The sequence below is a fragment of the Olea europaea genome, chromosome 19 (genome assembly GCF_002742605.1).
Source record: "Olea europaea var. sylvestris chromosome 19, O_europaea_v1, whole genome shotgun sequence".
In the NCBI taxonomy this organism is placed as follows: domain Eukaryota; kingdom Viridiplantae; phylum Streptophyta; class Magnoliopsida; order Lamiales; family Oleaceae; genus Olea; species Olea europaea.
Window position 1 is genome coordinate 8774990 of NC_036255.1, and position 10736 is coordinate 8785725.

Sequence of the window (10736 nt, forward strand, 5' to 3'; positions counted from 1 at the left end):
ATCAATCGTTTGTGGCTCTTGTAGTTCGCACATACCGACTTCATCGCGTCCACACAATGCATCTTCTATTGGTGACAAAGGCTCAACTCCAATGTGCAGTTTGTGCTCTTCAGCATTATATTCATCTGCAATTACACACAACGCCGCTTCTGTGTGAACAGACATAAACCATTGCAAATCCTCATCGTCGGCTACATCAGCAGGGGATATATTCATTTCGGAACTGTAAATTTCAATTGAATTCGGAACCTTATTCTATCAACATTCAGCTTCTCGAATAATTTATGTACAAGATCTTCATATGTAATATCTTGTCGAACAACAATTGATGTTGTTCGGTTCCCTAACCACTTCTACCCGTCGTCTATGTTGACGAATCTACCACCATACGAGACAACAAATTTCTTAACATCTCCCATATCTGCATGTCATAAACAACAATACTGTCAACCACTAACGAAAATTGAAAATGAAAATGCTACCTACATGCAATATGTGAATCACTATACATGAAATTTTCCCAACTTACTCAAATTTTTAATGTTACTGTCAACATTTGACAGTGTCGAGAATGATAGTATAAATATCATTCTCGACGTTTATAAATGTCGTGAACGATATTTATACTATCATTATCGACATTTATAAAATGTCGAGAATGAAATGACGGGATTTCATGCATTTATCATCTCCTTCAACTTCAACCACCATCTTTGCAAGAATTTATTCCACCATAAATGATATTCTAAATACAGAAGTATATTATCTAACTAAATTATTTAAGATGAATGGTATATACGCAGGATAATTTCGTCCATTGAAAGGAAAAAATACCTTATCAAAAAATTGAGATTTGAACATATATAACAATAACTACTAAATAAAACTTATTAAAAAAATGAGAGTTCGAAGAAATAGAGTTCAAAGAAATATACCTTCTACCGACAAATGATGAAAGCCTAATCAGCTTCAAATTTCTATCACAGTAAATTTCTTAAAATGATTTCTTTGAAGTTGGAATCATATACTTCTTCATATATGTTAATGGAATTTTTGCTTCTTCTTCATTTGTTCTAGAATAATTGATTAAAATATAATTAAAAATGTAAGCAAGTGGACTCACCTAGGTAATAGCAACATTATTGTGGCTTCTTGTGGAAGTTATTTGCTCTTCTTAAAAATTGTGCCAAAGTGATATAAAATTGATTAATCTTTTCATGAGGGTAAAGTAGACATTTTGATCTAAAAATTGGACATGTTTGCAAGGATTATCAAAAAAGTACAATTTTCAACTCCAACCCTTATAATTGGACATTCTTGAAAATGTCTCTTTATATTAATACAACTATTTTTTGTTGAAAAGAATAGGTTATAAATACAAGACCATTTAGCCACGAGAGACATCATCTACTAAAAAACTGCATTGTAGGCTTGTATATTATTTTCCGACACGTAAATCAAATCTTGGGCCCTAATACATGGGCAGTCCTTGTTTGTTCCCATTTATTTATTTATTTCTTTTCTATTTTTGGTTTGTTATCCATTTAAGACACATGCATGCAATAAACAAATTAATATAAACCCTAGATCATGACTAAGAGCATGAAATTAAATATAGTTTATTGTACTCCACGGACGGAGTAAATATTTTTTTTTTAATCTTATTATGTTTTAATTTTGTCATCAATAAAAGCCCACATGTACTCATTCGTGTATTCAAGATTAATGTGGATGGACCCTCAATCTTGTGCAAGTTTGTTGAAGATTAAAATAATTAATTGAAGATAATTTTTTAACTCAACTAACAAGCAAGATTTGGTAGCTTGTAGAAAATTAACAGAAGGAAAACAATCATTAAGGCCACTTAGCCATAAGAGAGATTCCTCCAACGCCCAACAAGACAGCAATATAAGCCCATCTGCCCATGTTTGTAGTTTCATGTTCCTCTGCAGTTTGTCTCCCATGAAATTTGATCCCAAAAGATCCACCAGTGCGATGTAATTCAGTAATCAAGCAGAACATGCATTCAGCAATCCCACGACAGTTAAGGCTGTTGGACTGTTTGCACTGTACACATCTAATAAACCAATTCCAAAGTTGGCTGAGAAAAAGAACACCATTATTGCTTTAATTTTCGTCCCATATTCAGCCTGCAATATGCAACCACCTAGACCCATTCCTTCAAAGAGTTGATGAAAGCAAATAGCAGCTACTAATCGTCTGATTGTGCATGGATTTTCGAAAGCCCCCATTAATAACCCTATTACTATAGAATGCACCACAATTCCTAACTCAAGAACCTACATCATTTGGTGTTAAGATGATTGAAACTGTAACTGATTGATCATGCTTACAACGCCACAACAAAAGTAGCTTTCTATAACATTCATTTACGGCGTGTATATGAGGCATACTATAAAAACAGTCTATTTACTGCATGTCTTAAATGTGTACAGTAATTATTTAATTACTTAAGGTATTTATGATGTACATTTCGGGCACGTTGTTCCTCCATTGTATGCTATAAAAAAAGTGAGCATTTACAGCATGATTTTATATGGTGTTCACATGTAAGCTGTGAAGATTTTTTTACGACATGCAATACACGTCGTAAAAAGCAAACTTTGTTGTAGTGCAAATTCAAATTGTTGTTTTTGAAGTATAAGTTTCTCCTTATAAACAATCTGATAGAATTACCTTAACATAATTTTTTTTCAAAGTAACAGTATGATCGACAGGATCAAAAAAGAATAATTCGAGCCCACGGACTTCACGATATTTCCTTAAAATGAATTTGCTACCTTTAATGGTATTAAAGACGTCTAGCAATCGTTTTCCAAGATAGAACGAATTTCATTTCCTACGGAAGCAGTCTACAGGAGTTTCAATTAACACAACGAAGTGTTTTTATTTCGAAAGTAATATCAGAACGAATGAGATGAAGAATGAGATTCAAAGCTGAGAATGTTTGCAATGAAAATTGTGTAATTTTTTTGACAATGGGACATACTATTTATAGACTTGTTCGTGATCATCCGAACATCCATCAGAACAATCGTCACTGTTCAGACAGCCCCCAAAACTTGAACAGACGGCTTGGTTCAATATTGCATTGGTTAAGTCGGGTAACGGTCGACTATTTAGTCTGTTAACAGTCGATAGTTTAGTCGATTAACAGACCATCTAGATAAAAGTTTACCCGAAAATAAGCTAAAGATTTAATATTATTAAGCACCCAAGAATTTGATAACTTACAATTTTGGCCCAAAATATTCAAATAAATTTTATTCAAAAAGTTAATATAGTGCAAGGACCCATTCGTACTCGAACATAAATCGGACCGGACTCGAACTCGGACTCAGGCACGTGCTCGTATCGAGCCGAGCGGGTTGACCGGACGGACGGCGACGCATCGGTATAGGTTTATAATCGAACCCGATAGGATATAAGTCTCCCCCCTTCTAAAGACTATTGGTACCCTTTGAGGCCCCAACCCAATCCCCAAACTTTCACCATATAAATCACACCAACTTTCCTATGCGAGATAAGTGTTTGGCAAATCAAATTCTTTACTAACTCATAGTTTCAAGTGGGATACTTTGATGTTAAATATTTTATTCAATTTTAAATGGTTTTCGATAAATAAATATATCACGTTAATCATCTCAAGGAGTAGAATATGAATATGCTAGGTCCTGATTTAAAGTATGGGTCCCACTGAAATTTGGACTCAAAGTTAACCCATTTCAGTAACCATTTTTCCAACAATTCCCTCCATGAATAAAATATGTCGACATTTTCCAATCAACATTTGATATGTTTTTTTCGAAGTAAAGTTGAAGAAAACTGCATCGAGATAAGTAGTCGAAGACTTTGAACTTTTCCTAGTAAAATCTATTGAATTTATTTAATCAATCAGTAGCAAGTTGCTTTGAACAATCAGTCATTCATATAAATCTGGACAATAGAAGTCACACAATTTTCTTCAAACACAGCTGGTTCTCACGTTTGTGTCCATTTTGGCCTTCGACACAGGGTTCATTAGTGTTTTTAGAAAATTCATCTTCACCTATTTCTCTTAGAAGCGACCCCTTCTTACTCGCATAGGTAATTTCCATAAAGAGTATTTTGTTATACTCTACTTGAACGAATCAAGGTATGAAAATCATTAAAAGCATAATTTAACCTGTTTCGCGACAGTTAGGCACTGGCTCATCATAGGAATGGGTAAGAGTAATAATCTCCCCAGTGCATAGTAAGTTTTTCACAGTTCGATTGTCCCATTGAACCTAGATCTTGGGATCTCTAATCAACTAGGTTGGATTGCCACCATGAAAACTTTTGATTATTTTATCGATTTTAACCCCATCCCCTTCGATGAACTTTCGACATGCACTCTTGTCAAACTTTTAGTTCATGGATCAGCGATATTCTCTTTTGATTTCACATAATTTATAGAGATAATACCAGTAGAGAACAATTGTATAATGGTATTGTGTCTACAACGTATATGTCGAGATTTACCATTATACATTGCTTTTTATGCCCTACGAATTATGATTGACTATTGTAATGGATACATATAGCAGGCCAACATGGAATATCTTCTAAAAAGTTTTGTAGCCATTCGACTTCTTCTCCAACTTTGTCTAAAGCAATGAATTCAGATTTCATTGTTAATCTAGCTATACATGTTTATTTTGAATATTTCCATGATACTGCAACACCTCCAAGTATAAAAACATATCCCCTTGTTGACTTGGAGTCTTTAGTATCTGATATCCAATTTACATCACAATATCCTTTAAGTACTATAGGATATCTCGAATAGTGCAATACAAAATTTTTGGTATATTTTAAATATTCTAAAACTCTAACAATTACCTTCCAATGATTAGTGCTTGAATTGCTCGTATATCAACTTAGCGTATTAATTAACTAAGCAATATCAGTTTGAGTACAGTTCATGACATATATTAAACTACAAATAATTCGAGACTATTCCAATTGAGACTTACTGTCACCAGTATTGAAAACAAGGTGCATACTGACATCTATAGGTATTTTCATAAAAATAATATCATATTTCTTGAATTCATCAAGAATCTTCGCAATGTAGGGTGATTGAGACAATATGAGACCATCAGATGTTTTAGAGATTTTAATTTCTAATATAACATGGCCACACCTAAATCCTTCATTTTAAATTTATTTGTTAGTACCCTTTTAGTAGCCTGAATTATGATATTATTGTTACCCATAATCAACATGCCATCTACGTATAAGCATACCATGCATATCTATTTTGTGTGCTCTTGACATAAATACATTTATCACACTCGTTAATTTTGAAATCATTTGACATCATAACTTTTTATGTCATTTCTTAGGAGTTTGCTTTAATCCATAAAGTAATTTAACAAGTCGACACACTTTCTTTTCTTGTCTCGAGGTGACAAATCCTTGAGGTTGCTCTATATAAATTTCTTCATCTAGCTCTCCATTCAAGAAAGCTGTTTGAACATTCATTTGATGTATATCCAAACCATTCAACGCTCCTGTCGTAATTAACATACATATGGAAGTAATTCTTGTCACACGAGAATATGTATCGAATTATCAAGTCATTCTTTTTTCTTGTAGCCTTTAGCGATAAGTTTAGCTTTATATTTGTCAATTGATCCATCTGCTTTCACTTTTCTTTTGAAGATCTATTTACACCCCAATGGCTTATTACCCGAAGGAAGGTCTACTAATTTCCATGTATGATTTTGTAGTATGGATTCAATTTCACTATAAACAGTTTCTTTTCACTATGAAGCTTCGGTCAATGACATAACTTCTTTAAAGTTTTGAGGTTCATTTTCTAACAAATATGATAGAAAGTCAAGCGCTAAGGAGGTTGACATCTTAGCCCTCTTACTGCATCTAAGTTGTTCATTTGTAAATTCTTGATCCATAGCCTCCTCGTTTTCACGAGATCTCTTTTGTGAATTTGATTCACTTTGCATATTATAAGAAAAAACATTTTCAAAAAATGTAGCATCCCTTAATTCAATAATCATATTAACATGCACATCGGGTATTTCAGACTTATGTACAATAAATCTATACGCATTACTATGGTAGGCATAATTAATGAATACACAATCAATGGTTTTAAATCATATCTTAACCATTTTAGGTTTAGGAACTGCTACCTAAGCCAAACATTATCATACCTTCAAGTATTTATAATTAAGTTTGTGATCTTTCTATACTTCATAAGGTATCTTATGCGATTTTTGATGTGGAAATTTGTTAAGAATATAATTGGTAGAAAGCAAAGTTTTCTCCCACAAGTTCTGTGGCTGTCCAGAACTTATTAACATAGTATTCATCGTCTCCTTCAATGTTCAATTCTTGCGTTCAGCAATGCCATTGGATTGAGAAGAATAAGGCGTGGTAGTTTGATGAATAATTCCTTGTTCTGAACAGAATTGTTCAAACGATGAATCATATTCACTACCTCTATCACTTCTTATGATCTTAATCTTTTTACTAAGTTTGAATTTCAACTTTTAACTTGTAGTGTTTTAACACTTTTATTGCTTCGTCTTTGCTTTTGAGTATATACACATAGCAATATCGAATATAATCATCGATAAAAGGGATAAAGTACTTATTACCTCCTCTAGTTTGAACAAGGTTAAATCACATATGTCGATGTGAATTAAATCTAGGGGTTCGGTACTTTTTTTAATAGAACGAAAGGGTAAACGTGTCATTTTGACTTCTACACATATATCGCATTTGTGATTAGGATTTAAATAGCATTTTGGTAATAATTCAATTTGATTAGTCTATGCAAAGTATTATAGTTTATATGTTCTAATTGTTCATGCCAAATATTAAACGACTCAAGCAAGTAAGAAGATGATGTAATTTTATTCATAATTGGAGGTATAACGATTATTACATTCAACTTAAAGAGCCCCTCATTCATGTAGCCATTTCCTACACAAATTTTATTCTTTGTAAGTATAAATTTGTCTAAAACGAATACTAACTTAAACCCGTTCTTACTTAATAGGGATCCAGATACCAAATTCTTTCGAATATCAGGCACATGAAGAACGTCATTCAAAGCAAGCTCCTTTCCACCTGTCATTTTCAGCATTATCTTTCCATGTCCTTCAACCTTGGAAAATGACGAGTTTCCCATGTAGAGTTGTTCATCATGGCCCATTACTTTGTAGGTAGAGAACATCCCGCGGTTTGAGCATATGTGACGAGTAGCTCCAATATTCACCCATCATTCCTTAGTGTTTCCAACTAAGTTGCATTCAAAGATGACCACAGAAAGATTTATGTCTTGCGCCTTATCAGAGAGGTTGTCATATTCTGTTACATTGACCTGATGAGTTTTTCCCTTGACATTCTTTATCTTCTGACGGTCCTTGGATTAATGTCCTACCTTGCCACAATTATAACAATTGCCTTTGAATTTTTTAGCACTTTTTGAAGAACCAGTTTGCCAATCGCCATTGTTAGTACTTCCTCTTTTTGCTGGTCTTTAAACCTCCTTCCACAATGTTGTCTTTTGATTCTATCAAATGAGATGCGCCACTCTCTTTTCAGATTTGTGATTGTCTTCTTCTATTCTCAACTGGACAACGATATCTTTAAGCTTTCATTTCCTTCCTGTTATACTTTAGGTAATTCTTGAATTCCTTCCAGAAAGGCGTTAATTTCTCAATCAGTGCAGCAACTTGAAATGATTTACTTAGTTTTATTCCTTCGGCATGGATGTTGCTGAGTATGATTTGAAGTTCTTGAACTTGGGATATAACAGTCTTGCTATCAACCATTTTATAATCCAAAAAAGATCGACAATGAATTTCTTCGTGCCGGCATCTTCAGTTTTGTACTTGGTGTCCAAATATTCTTATAGTTCTTTTGCAGACTTCCTATTGCAGTACACATTATATAATGTGTTATCCAGTCCATTCAAAAAATCGAAATGCTTCCATGCATCAATCGCAGCCAATTTCTCAACATCACTTTCTTGCTCAGTGTATGAAGGCGCATCTTCATTGAGAAATTTTGTCAAACTTAATGTTGTCAACTAAAAAAATATTTTCTGTTGCCAACGCTTAAAATCTGACCCATTAAATTTCTCTGGTTTCTCTCCGATCGTATTCGGGAGTGTAGTATCAGAAGTTACCATTTCTGAAACACAATCAAAAGATAAATAATAAGAAAGAGTATAAACAAAATAAACAAAAAAAAATTCATTTTAAGATTGTTGTTTTTGGAGTATAAGTTTCTCCTTCTAAACAATCTGATAGAATAATTTGTTTTCAAAGTAACTTTACGATCAATAGGATCATAATAGAATAATTCGATCCTACCGACATCACGATATTTTCTTAAAACGAATTTACTGTCTTCAACGGTGAATATGCTAGGTCCTGTTAATCATCTCGCGGAGTAGAACATGAATTTGCTAGGTTCTATTAAAATTAAAGTACGAGTTCCACTGAAATTTAATCTCAAAGTTGACCTATTTCAATAACCATTTTCCAACAATAATAAAAAAAAACTAACAATGGCACGCATCAAACAAAGACAAGGCGATCGCTCGATACCATAGCAATTGTGATGCATTCCCATCTACAACCCTGATTTCACCATTATTTCCATGGTCGTGACCAGAAGTTTAAGAGACCACATTTCCATTCATGGCATCCTAGTTTGTCTCAACCTCGCATTCTATATTTCGTTCTCTGTAATAACTCATGGTGTATGAATATACCATTAAAGTGAACATTGCCGACAACATTACCACAAATTTTGAGAACGGAAATTTCCTCTAAGGATTCTCTAGCAGACACAACAACCTTAGATCATCAAATGAATCAGGCATGACATGCATGTACCCAGTGGCAAGAATAACCCTAGATGCAAAAGCCTTAACCAAAATAGATTATTCTTTGTTAGGTTTAAGCACCCGATTTGCACGAGAAGAAATGGGTAGACAAACACCAATCATGCTAGTTTACAAGAATCGAAGCAATGGCAATAACATTGGGTTTTAATGCCTCCTTTTTGTGGTGGCATCCCATGGCGGTGCTCCAATTACATTTTGGCTTCGCATTGGTTTCTAATGAACCCAAGGCATGAGATACAAAGAAGAAAATGACTGCAAGAAATTGTTTAAGAAGTGCCATGTCAAAGGACAGTGGTTGGCTTGATTTACAGTGTTTGAAAGGTTACTATTTTATGGGTTTTACAAATTCAAAGGTTTAGCCTGAAACCTCAATTTTATCCTTATGATGAGTCATATATCTGTGTGTTTTGTTTGATATGGCAATGTCATATCTCGTAAACTTTAAGGGTGTTTTGGGAAAAATCAACCAGGTTAAGATAGCCTCATATGGGCACGTGGCAAGAGTGTTTTAACCTTAACTTAGAGTGTGTACCCGGTATTAAAGTCTACACTTTTACTGTTCTTAGAATGACATGTTCTTTTTCTATTAAAAAAATGACTAAGCCCATTAGTGCTAATTTCTAGATCTGGGTCTTTTCCATAAACTCATATGTTGTTTTGGACCTACTCATGGCTTTGCTATAAATGGACCCTGAAATTGAAAGAAATTTGAGTTTCTAACTCAGTGTGGAAAGTGGATCAAGTCGAGCCGACTCAACTCGTGCTTAAGCAAAGCTACATATACAAGAATAGTTGCAAAATACTCGTTTGAGTCGCTCATTTTTTGCTCAAATTCAAAAGAAAAAAATTGACAAGCCCACTCAAAGGGAGAATCACCACACTTCATTGAAGCGCACCGACTCTTATGTTAAATCAAATCAAACCTGATGATAATGAGTCGAGCTTGACTAGACCCATTTAACACACCTAGTTCCAATAAATTTGAGGCCCAAGATACCCATTATATACCAACGATTTTTAGTATAATGTTAGATTCCTTTTTTTGGGTAAAAGTCCACTCAATACAAGGGACTATTAGGCCTTCTTGCTTGAACTTGAATGGAAGTTTGACATTATCCCTTATCCTAATATATTATTCAAAACAAGAACATGGAGTGGGACATACAGCCTTACCTTTGAAAGGTTACATCAAATACCTATACTAGGTATTTCCCTTACAAAGAATTAAGAAATGTAAACTTTAAGACTTTAATAAACCTAAATCTATACAAATTGCATAGAACAATATTATATATTCAAGTTAGGGTTAATTTCCCAAATAGTCACTGAACTTTGTCAAAAAGTTCCCAAGAGATCACTGAACTCCAAAACTTTCCTAAATGGTCACTGAATTTAGCAAAATGCTCCTAGGAGGTCACTGAACTTCAAAACTTCCCTAGATAGTCACTGAACTTTGAAAAAAGTTCTTAGGAGGTCACTCAACTTTACAAATTGAGACTCCAACATCACTGATTTAGTGACCTTCTAAGAAATTTTTGCAAAGTTCAGTGATCTCTTAGGAACTTTTTACAAGGTTCCGTTACTAAGTAGAGAAGTTTTAAAGTTCAGTGACCTCCTAGGAGCTTTTTACAAAGTTTAGTGTCTATTTAAGGAAGTTTTGAAATTCAGTGACCTCCTAGAAACTTTTAGCAAAGTTCGGTGACTATTTGGGGTATTAACTCACTCAAGCTAGGACTCTTATTTATAATTGCTATACTTCCTTTAGATCATATAATTAGGGGAAAAGATAATTTGATAAACTTAA

General features: G+C 33.8%; 1 pseudogene; it reads right to left on the minus strand.

Moving 5' to 3' along the window:
- Nucleotides 1–1854: 1854 nt before the first annotated feature.
- LOC111368305 lies at nt 1855–9212 on the minus strand (annotated as a pseudogene).
- Nucleotides 9213–10736: the final 1524 nt, after the last annotated feature.